The sequence below is a fragment of the Spermophilus citellus genome (genome assembly GCF_964194105.1).
Source record: "Spermophilus citellus genome assembly, chromosome: 5".
Lineage (NCBI taxonomy): Eukaryota > Metazoa > Chordata > Mammalia > Rodentia > Sciuridae > Spermophilus > Spermophilus citellus.
This window is the reverse complement of record NC_138186.1, coordinates 71,429,761-71,437,253: the sequence shown is the minus strand read 5'-3', so window position 1 is coordinate 71,437,253 and position 7,493 is coordinate 71,429,761. Positions and strand designations below refer to the sequence as shown.

The 7,493-nt window shown below is 37.6% G+C and overlaps 1 protein-coding gene across 1 annotated transcript in view; it reads left to right on the top strand.

Moving 5' to 3' along the window:
- The first annotated feature begins 992 nt into the window (after window positions 1-992).
- Window positions 993-7,493, top strand: part of COL21A1 (collagen type XXI alpha 1 chain) — a 198,612-nt gene continuing 192,111 nt past the window's right edge. The window contains exon 1 of the mRNA XM_081295392.1: window positions 993-1,155. The gene's annotated coding sequence lies outside the window, so the exon portion shown is untranslated. The remainder of the gene's footprint in view (window positions 1,156-7,493) is intronic.

Sequence of the window (7,493 nt, the reverse complement as noted above, 5' to 3'; positions counted from 1 at the left end):
AAAACATTTTTAATTTTGATGAAGTCCAACTCATTTTTCTCTTTAATTGCTTGGAATTTAGTTATCACATCTAGGCATCCATTGCCAAACCCAAAGCAATTCACTTCCATCATATTTGCATAATAATAGAACTTAACATGAATGAATGAATGGTAGGAATGATAATCATTTCAAAATGTTCTTATGTGACTTGAATTTAATGAAATTCTTATTGAAGGAAGGCGTGTGTGTGTGTGTGTGTGTGTGTGTGTGTGTGTGTAGGTTTTTCCAGAGTGAGAAATTAATTCACACATTGATTCAGCCAGTATTTATTGAGTATCTCCTATACTTCAGGTATTCTTTGTGCAGATGATAAAATTGGCAACAAGTCCATCAATTCCTTGCCTTCATAGACCTTATCTTGAGTTGGATGTGAAGCAAGAAAACAACAAACATAAAATTAAAACAAAAAATCAGAGAGCAATAAGTGAAAAAGCAGGCTTGGGAATGGAAATGCTTATGGGAGTTCCATTTTGATAGGACATGCAGGAAGGACTCACTTGGTGATATTTGAGTAGAGAACTGAATAAAAAGAAACAGAGAGCTATGATAAGGTCTGGGACAGAGCTTTGGAGGCAGAAAAAATACCAGGTGAGACTGCCTTAATGTGTGTATGACAGAGCAAGCAAGCCCTATTTGCGGGGAGTTGCCTCTTTTCTGCTTTCCTACTAGTTCCTCATTCTGCCTCTTTTTCTGGGTTTTTTCGTCCTTCTTGGACGTCCTTGTTCAACTTCACTGTCATTCCCCAATCGTGCATATTCTGGTCTTAGCAGGATTTGAACTAACTGTGTCTCTACCAGAGTTAACAGTAACAGTTCTCATTTCCAGATCCAGATCCCAAACCCCACCCTCTGGCAGTCGCCCCAGCCAAGGGGGCGGGTGGGGCGCGTGAACCTTATCTCCCCGGCTCCGCCTCCAGGGGGCTGAGGAGTTTCTGAGCCGGGGCTCTGGGCACCGGCTGCTGCAGAGAGACGGGACTCCAGGCGGAGTGCTGCCAACCGGATTCAGCCCAGGTTTTCCCCGGTCCGGGCTTGTCACTGCCTGGGACACCTGGTCCCTCTGGCGCACCACGCAGCTGGCTGTGACTGCAACCCTGAACCTGGACACTCGCACCAGGTAAGGCAACACCACCGTCTCCCCTTTCCTAGCCAGAGTGACGTCTAGGGGACTTCGGGCTGACCCTCCGGGGACTGCAATTTGATTTGTTACGTGACGCGAGGGTGCAGTCCCCCACCCCCACCCCGGTGCCGAGGCAGGGGGTGAACTGTCCGGTAAAATTCCTGCCCAGGCTGAAGGCTGAGAGAGGTCAGGGTCTGTCTTGCAAATTTCCCTGATGTTCATAAACCTCGGGAGGTTACCTGGGAGCGGATTTCTGCCTCAGAGTTTGGCCTCTCAGATAGCATACAGTGATTAACTCCTGGAAGCTCATCCCCATTCTGCCTTGGTCTTCTTGGAAGTGTCCCTAGCTCGCCTGGGAGCGCCACGCTGAGCATCCAGGACAGTGGGTCTGGGTCTGTGTGGTGTGGACCAGAGATTCTTTTACTTAACAAACAAACAATCAAAAAAAAAAAAAAACCCTTTAAACATATATTATTGGTTGTACATATTGTGTACAATATGACGTCTAAGAGCTATCTTTAGCAACCTTAAAGATAAGGTTACTGTACAAGTAGACTTATCCCTGGAGTTTTTTTTTTTTTTTTAATGTTGCTTAATTGACACCCCTAACCAGTTAACCATAATCTCTGGGGGTGGGACTATGGGTATCAGCATAAAGAAACAAAACAAAAAACCCAAAGAAACAAAACCAAAACGGCTCTCAGATTTCAACCTGCAGTGGAGAGGTTAGGAAGAAGTGAGTGAAAGCAGTGATTCTCCAAGTGTGGTCTCTGGGCTGTAAGTACCACCTGGGAACTTTCTGATGTACAAAATCTAGGGCGCTGGCCCCACCCACTGAAGTCTGAATCTCTGGGGTTGGGGCCAGCAATCTGTTTCAATAAACCCTCTAGCTGATGCTAGTGCTTGCAGTTTGAGAACTCTGGGGTTGGATTTCAGTTAGAGTAAGGGCAGACACCTGTAAATTCCCCTCTCTAGAGGAAAGAAGAAAGAGACTACTTTCCAGAAAACCTTAAGTATTCATCAGTAGGGTTTTGCCTAGGCTAAAAACAAAACACGGAACTTTGTAGGCTCCAATAAAGGACCATAAAAGAACCATAATTTCTAGTAATTTTTACATTGTAGAGTTTGCATACTTTATTTAGAAGAGAATAAGATTTTTTTCCTTTTCCAAGAGCTAAAATAAAACCAAGATGAAACACAGATGAGTCTTCTAGTTGTAATAACATGAGTCTTTGGCTCCTGATGAGATAATCCTAGATCATCCCTGTCATCAGTGCACATTACAGGCATTCATATATAGGACTTTTTTCTCCCTAAAGTAGTTGGGGGTTTGAGGGATTAACTCCATTCTCATAAGTGAAAGAAAATTCAGCGATGCAGTCTCTGGATTATTCAAACGGATCTCTCTCTTTCACTTTCTCAATAGAGATCTGAAATTTCAAAATTTTGGCTTAAAAAACTCTAGCTGTTCTAAGCCATTAATACAGAAATAGAATGACTTTGCAAATGGGCTTAAAAGGATTAGAAAATCTGACATTGGATAAGAAAATCTAGACTAGGCAAAACTCCAGTCCCAGCCTGTGTGTGCTGTAGTGAACATGGTGCTCACTGTACCAAGACTTTCTGTACAGAGAATATTTATTTCACAAGCTGTGATTTTCTACGCCAATTTATCACTGAGGTATACACATTTGTTAAGGAACAGGTACTAAGCTTATGTTTAGAGAATGGGGGAAGTATAGGTAGGGGATAGGAGCAGAAGCCTTGTTTTAAGGCAGACCCAGGTTCAAACCTGCTCTTTTACTTCTCCATGCTCTTGAATGCTTGCATAATTTTCCTCATCTATAAAAGAGGGACTGGAAGTGTCGTATAACACTTAACCTTACTTTTCACATTGTTATCAGAGTTAAATGAAGTAATAATTCTAAAGTGTCTAGAATAATATATTAAATATTTGTTAGCTGAAAATACACAAAACATATATACTCAAAACCAAGAGCAAAAAACTAACCTGTAAATATCAAATTTAAAAATTTGTTGATACATGATCAGATTTTTGTATTTATATGAGGCCTTAGAGTGGAATTTACAATTTTTCCTTTCTACCAGAAAGTGAATATATGGACATCCTCAAATAATCTTTCCAATTATGTTGGGTGTTTTATATGGAACTTTCTAAAAAAAAATTTCAGCAGATTAGCTTCAAATCAATAGCCTAGTCTTTTTCTAGTTACTGACTATGGTAAGGATTTGACTTCTGGTGGAGCTTATACTCTATTAACTTTCACATTTTTAAAGAGTCTTAAAATCTGACTTTTCAGAATACTATTTTTTTATATATAAAAAAATAAGCCATGAGAAAGCATGTAAAAGTAACAGGGTGCAATCTCCAAGGTTAGGCGTACTGCCTGCTGTTCCTTAGCTCTTGACAGAATACATGAAACCTTATCCAGCTACATCAATGTTTGTTCAAGAAAATAGAAAAAGGAGGACACAGAACAAGGACAAGCCTAAACTGGTAAAAAGGATAGGTGAAGTAATTTAAGAGTCCTTTTCTTCCTCAACTGCAATCATTTCAAAGTGCTTTGAACTATGTACACACAAAATCTACACCTTTTACATTATTAGACTGGAAGATCATCTCTATGATCTTCTTAGGACCAAAAAGCTCTAGTGAGAAATATTTATGGTATTTAATCCAAAAAATAAGTTTCAATTCTCTTAAATTTCTGTGATAAGTATAATATCAGATGCCTGAAAATGTCTTTTTTATGTCTTGTATCTTTAAGTGCAAGAATATAAGTTGCCCATTCCCTATCCTGTGTGACTTCTGGTAGACTAGACAGAGAGCAAGTGCCAGCCCATAAGTATCTTAGTAAATGTTCTATTCAAGAAATCAAGTCATTAGGATATTTTAAAAATTACAATTTAATGTCATAAATATGTATACATATACACAAAACCAAAAACCTAAACCAAAATCTTAACTCCCAAACACCAAAATGAAAACAAGTTGAATGGAATTAGAATTCGATGTTATTAAATTAAATGTAATTACAGCTTACTGTAAGTAGGGTATTCTATTTGGCTTGCTATGAAATAACTTTAAAAAGAAAGATTAGAGAAACATCTGTTGATGGGGAAAAAAGAAGGCATGTGGAAGCAAATTCAAACTCAGTAATCAAATTAAGTGTTCTGGATAATTTAACTGGAAAGCTAAGAGATTTGATGTCGCAATTCAGAGTGATAGATGTGGCAGCCCTGCTTGCAGTAAGTGAGTGGCCAATTAGAAATGATCAATACTGCATTGCCTCATGGTGACGTTACAATCCTCCACTGGTAGGCACAAGTGCCAGAGCAGATACAATCATCTAGAAGTCAGCTTAATTAGGCTTGGTTTACATAACCTGGCTCACTTAGAAATGTTTTGATGAGCATTACCTGGAATTCATTTAGGTTCACTTCAGAGTTCTATTTGTTCCATCATGCATGGTTTTACTATTAAGGCCAATCTTGAAACTCTTGTGAGCAAAACACATCACAGGAAATGGATATGTGTTTGTATTTTATATTTATTGTTTTTGGATTATATTTCTCAGCATGCAATAGTAAGTCTTTAGCTCCATTCATTATCATTTTTGTGAGAAACAAAGTTGAAATGTTTATTTCTGGCATGTGGTTCAATCTCACACAAAGAAAATTAGCCATGAGGGCTGAGTTCCCCAATTTTCTGCACATATCCGTGGTTAAAGACACACACACTGTGTCCAGACTGTCTAGCTCTGAATCCTGGCCCTGTCACTAGTTGTTTGAGTTTGGACAAGTTACATAATTGGGGTTATAGGACCCACCTCAGAGAGTTGTTATGAGGAGAAAGCTTCTTAAGATACCGCCTGTCTCATAGTAAATGCTTAATTAGAATCTACTGATATTTTACTCTGGCCACTAAGGAATGGTTTAAACTGAAGCTCTCTTTTTAAGCTCTCCTTTCTCTTTTTACCTCTGAAACTGGGACCCTCAAAGCAAATAGGAATTGAGGTTATTAACACATATATGTTCATTTCATGGTTTTTATGTTTCAGCTAGTGGAAGAATTTGTGTCAGAATAAATGACATACTTGAAGGTTCTCAGAAACTAGTACAACATTTTGAACAACATTGCTAAAAGGTCCCAGGTGAAGTTGCTACTACTGACTAGAGACCACACACTGAGAATCATGGTTTTGATCCACCTTCCCAGATCAACTGGGCACTTGAGATCTATTTTTTTTTTTTTGTAAAGACTACTCTGTATTAGAATGTTTTGCAATTTTATTGTGAAATGGAGTAGTCATACTTTTTATAAAGAGAGGCCTTTGTAAAATGTCTGTACATTAGCTATATCCACAGGATTCCTGTGTATTCATACAATTTTTAGAATGGGAAAGGGCATTAGTATTTGTGTAATGTAAGTGGGGAAACAGACTTGGAGATATTCTCAGAGCTAATAATAGTTATTGGTGGCATTGATTAACAACTCAAATTTGCTGTGTTCTGCTCAGTATGTTTTTCATTCAACTATTTAGCCTTCTGAAATATTGGATAATGTTGACAAAGAGGCACAAAATCCATGTTGTAGAGTACTATAAGAAAACTGTAGAATTCTACTGCCTGTCACACTTATCCTGGTTTGATTTCAGGAATATTTATTTAAAAGATTTCCTTGATCATAAAGCAGTGTCAGCAATAATTACAACATCAAGAAAATACATTTATTGCATCCATCGTGAAAATGATAATTTGCTCACTATAGTTTCTCTTTTCAAAGGATTCCATTTAGTTTTTTTCCTCTTTGTTGTTAATGTGGCATTTTGGTTTTTATTAAGGAAATGCAGAGATATCTTTGAAAATTTCAGGAAACTCTGAGAATTTTCTCAAGTCCAAGTTTGGTGACCTCCTGGGCCTCCTGCCAGCTGCCTGTGTTTGATGCAGCAGTGTTTTTATTTTGACTTATTTTGATCTAGGTCAATTTGGCCATGGTTGCAGCACTGCATTACCTATTAATCATTCGTTTATACAGTTCTTGGTGTCAAGAAGAAAATTAAGAACCAAAAACATTAAAAAAAAATTTGGTAAATCAAAGCAAAAAGAAGTTCTAATGAAGTTTAAGCTTTATGAAAACTTCATTCTTCCTAAAACATTATTTGAAAACTTATTTTTATGCTTTTATTATGTAACTACTAAATAAAAACTAACACTTAAAGTATTTAATTATATTTTTATGGTAAAATTTCAAATCTATAGGCAGTTAAGTTATTTAAACAACTTCCTGGAATATAGACTTACCATGTTAAACCTTCTGTATATTTGTTACTTTATTAGGAAGAGAGAGTTTGATTCCACTCATAGGGTGTGTCTAAGCATGTGTTTTGCAGTGGCACCCAGAAGAAGATAGAATATGCCAGATAAGACAGGGAGGAACATTCCTGGTAAGTGTTCAGCCATTCATCAAATAGCTAATAAGTGCTTACCAATTATCTGGCTATGTTAGATAAAGGGAATTCAGAAGAAAAGTTGCTAAGTTCCATCTAGTGAATCTGTTCATAGTCAATTGGCAACTCTGCTTTTGAAAATGGAAAACTTCTTTTAGTTTATTATGTAAAATAACATTTTATAAATATCCCGAGTTGAAAAAAAATGAATAAGGCAAGAATAGTTCTGATTTAAATTTAGAAAAGTCAACAAGCATAGCACAATGGATGTCTTACTTGATTTCTTCTCAATCTGTTTTTGATTATCAGTTGCAATTATGCGACGTATCAATTGTTGGGGTTCAATATAATTTGAAAGAGTATCTTGGCACAAAGTGGAGAGATCATCCAAGACAGGTATTGCGAAGAAGGTGAATAACCAGGGTTCTGCAAATGAAGGAACTTTCTGCTATTTCCCTTAGAAAGTCAGTTTTTCCTTTTGGCACTCTGCTTTGCAATCATTCGATGGCTCCTTTACTTTTCTCTCACTGTTTAAACCACTGGTTAGCTAATACCTGTGGGCTAAGGTTTGGAAGAGAAACCTTGAGAGAATGTGAGATAGAACTTGCACAGCAGGGATGACTTGTGACTTGATTAGCTTGGGCTAATCTAGCCAGAATTGCAGGGCTTTTTAAAAGTTTTTCTTAATTAAAAAGCAGCAACAGCAATTGAATTCTCATAGAAATTTAGTTCTTACAGTTCTGGAGACTTGAAGTCTAAGATCGAAGTGCTGATATGTGAAGGTCCTGGTGAGTACTCTTTTCCTTGCTTGCAGACAGCTTTTTACTGTGTGCTCACATGGCGGAGAGAAAGCAACAAGCTCTT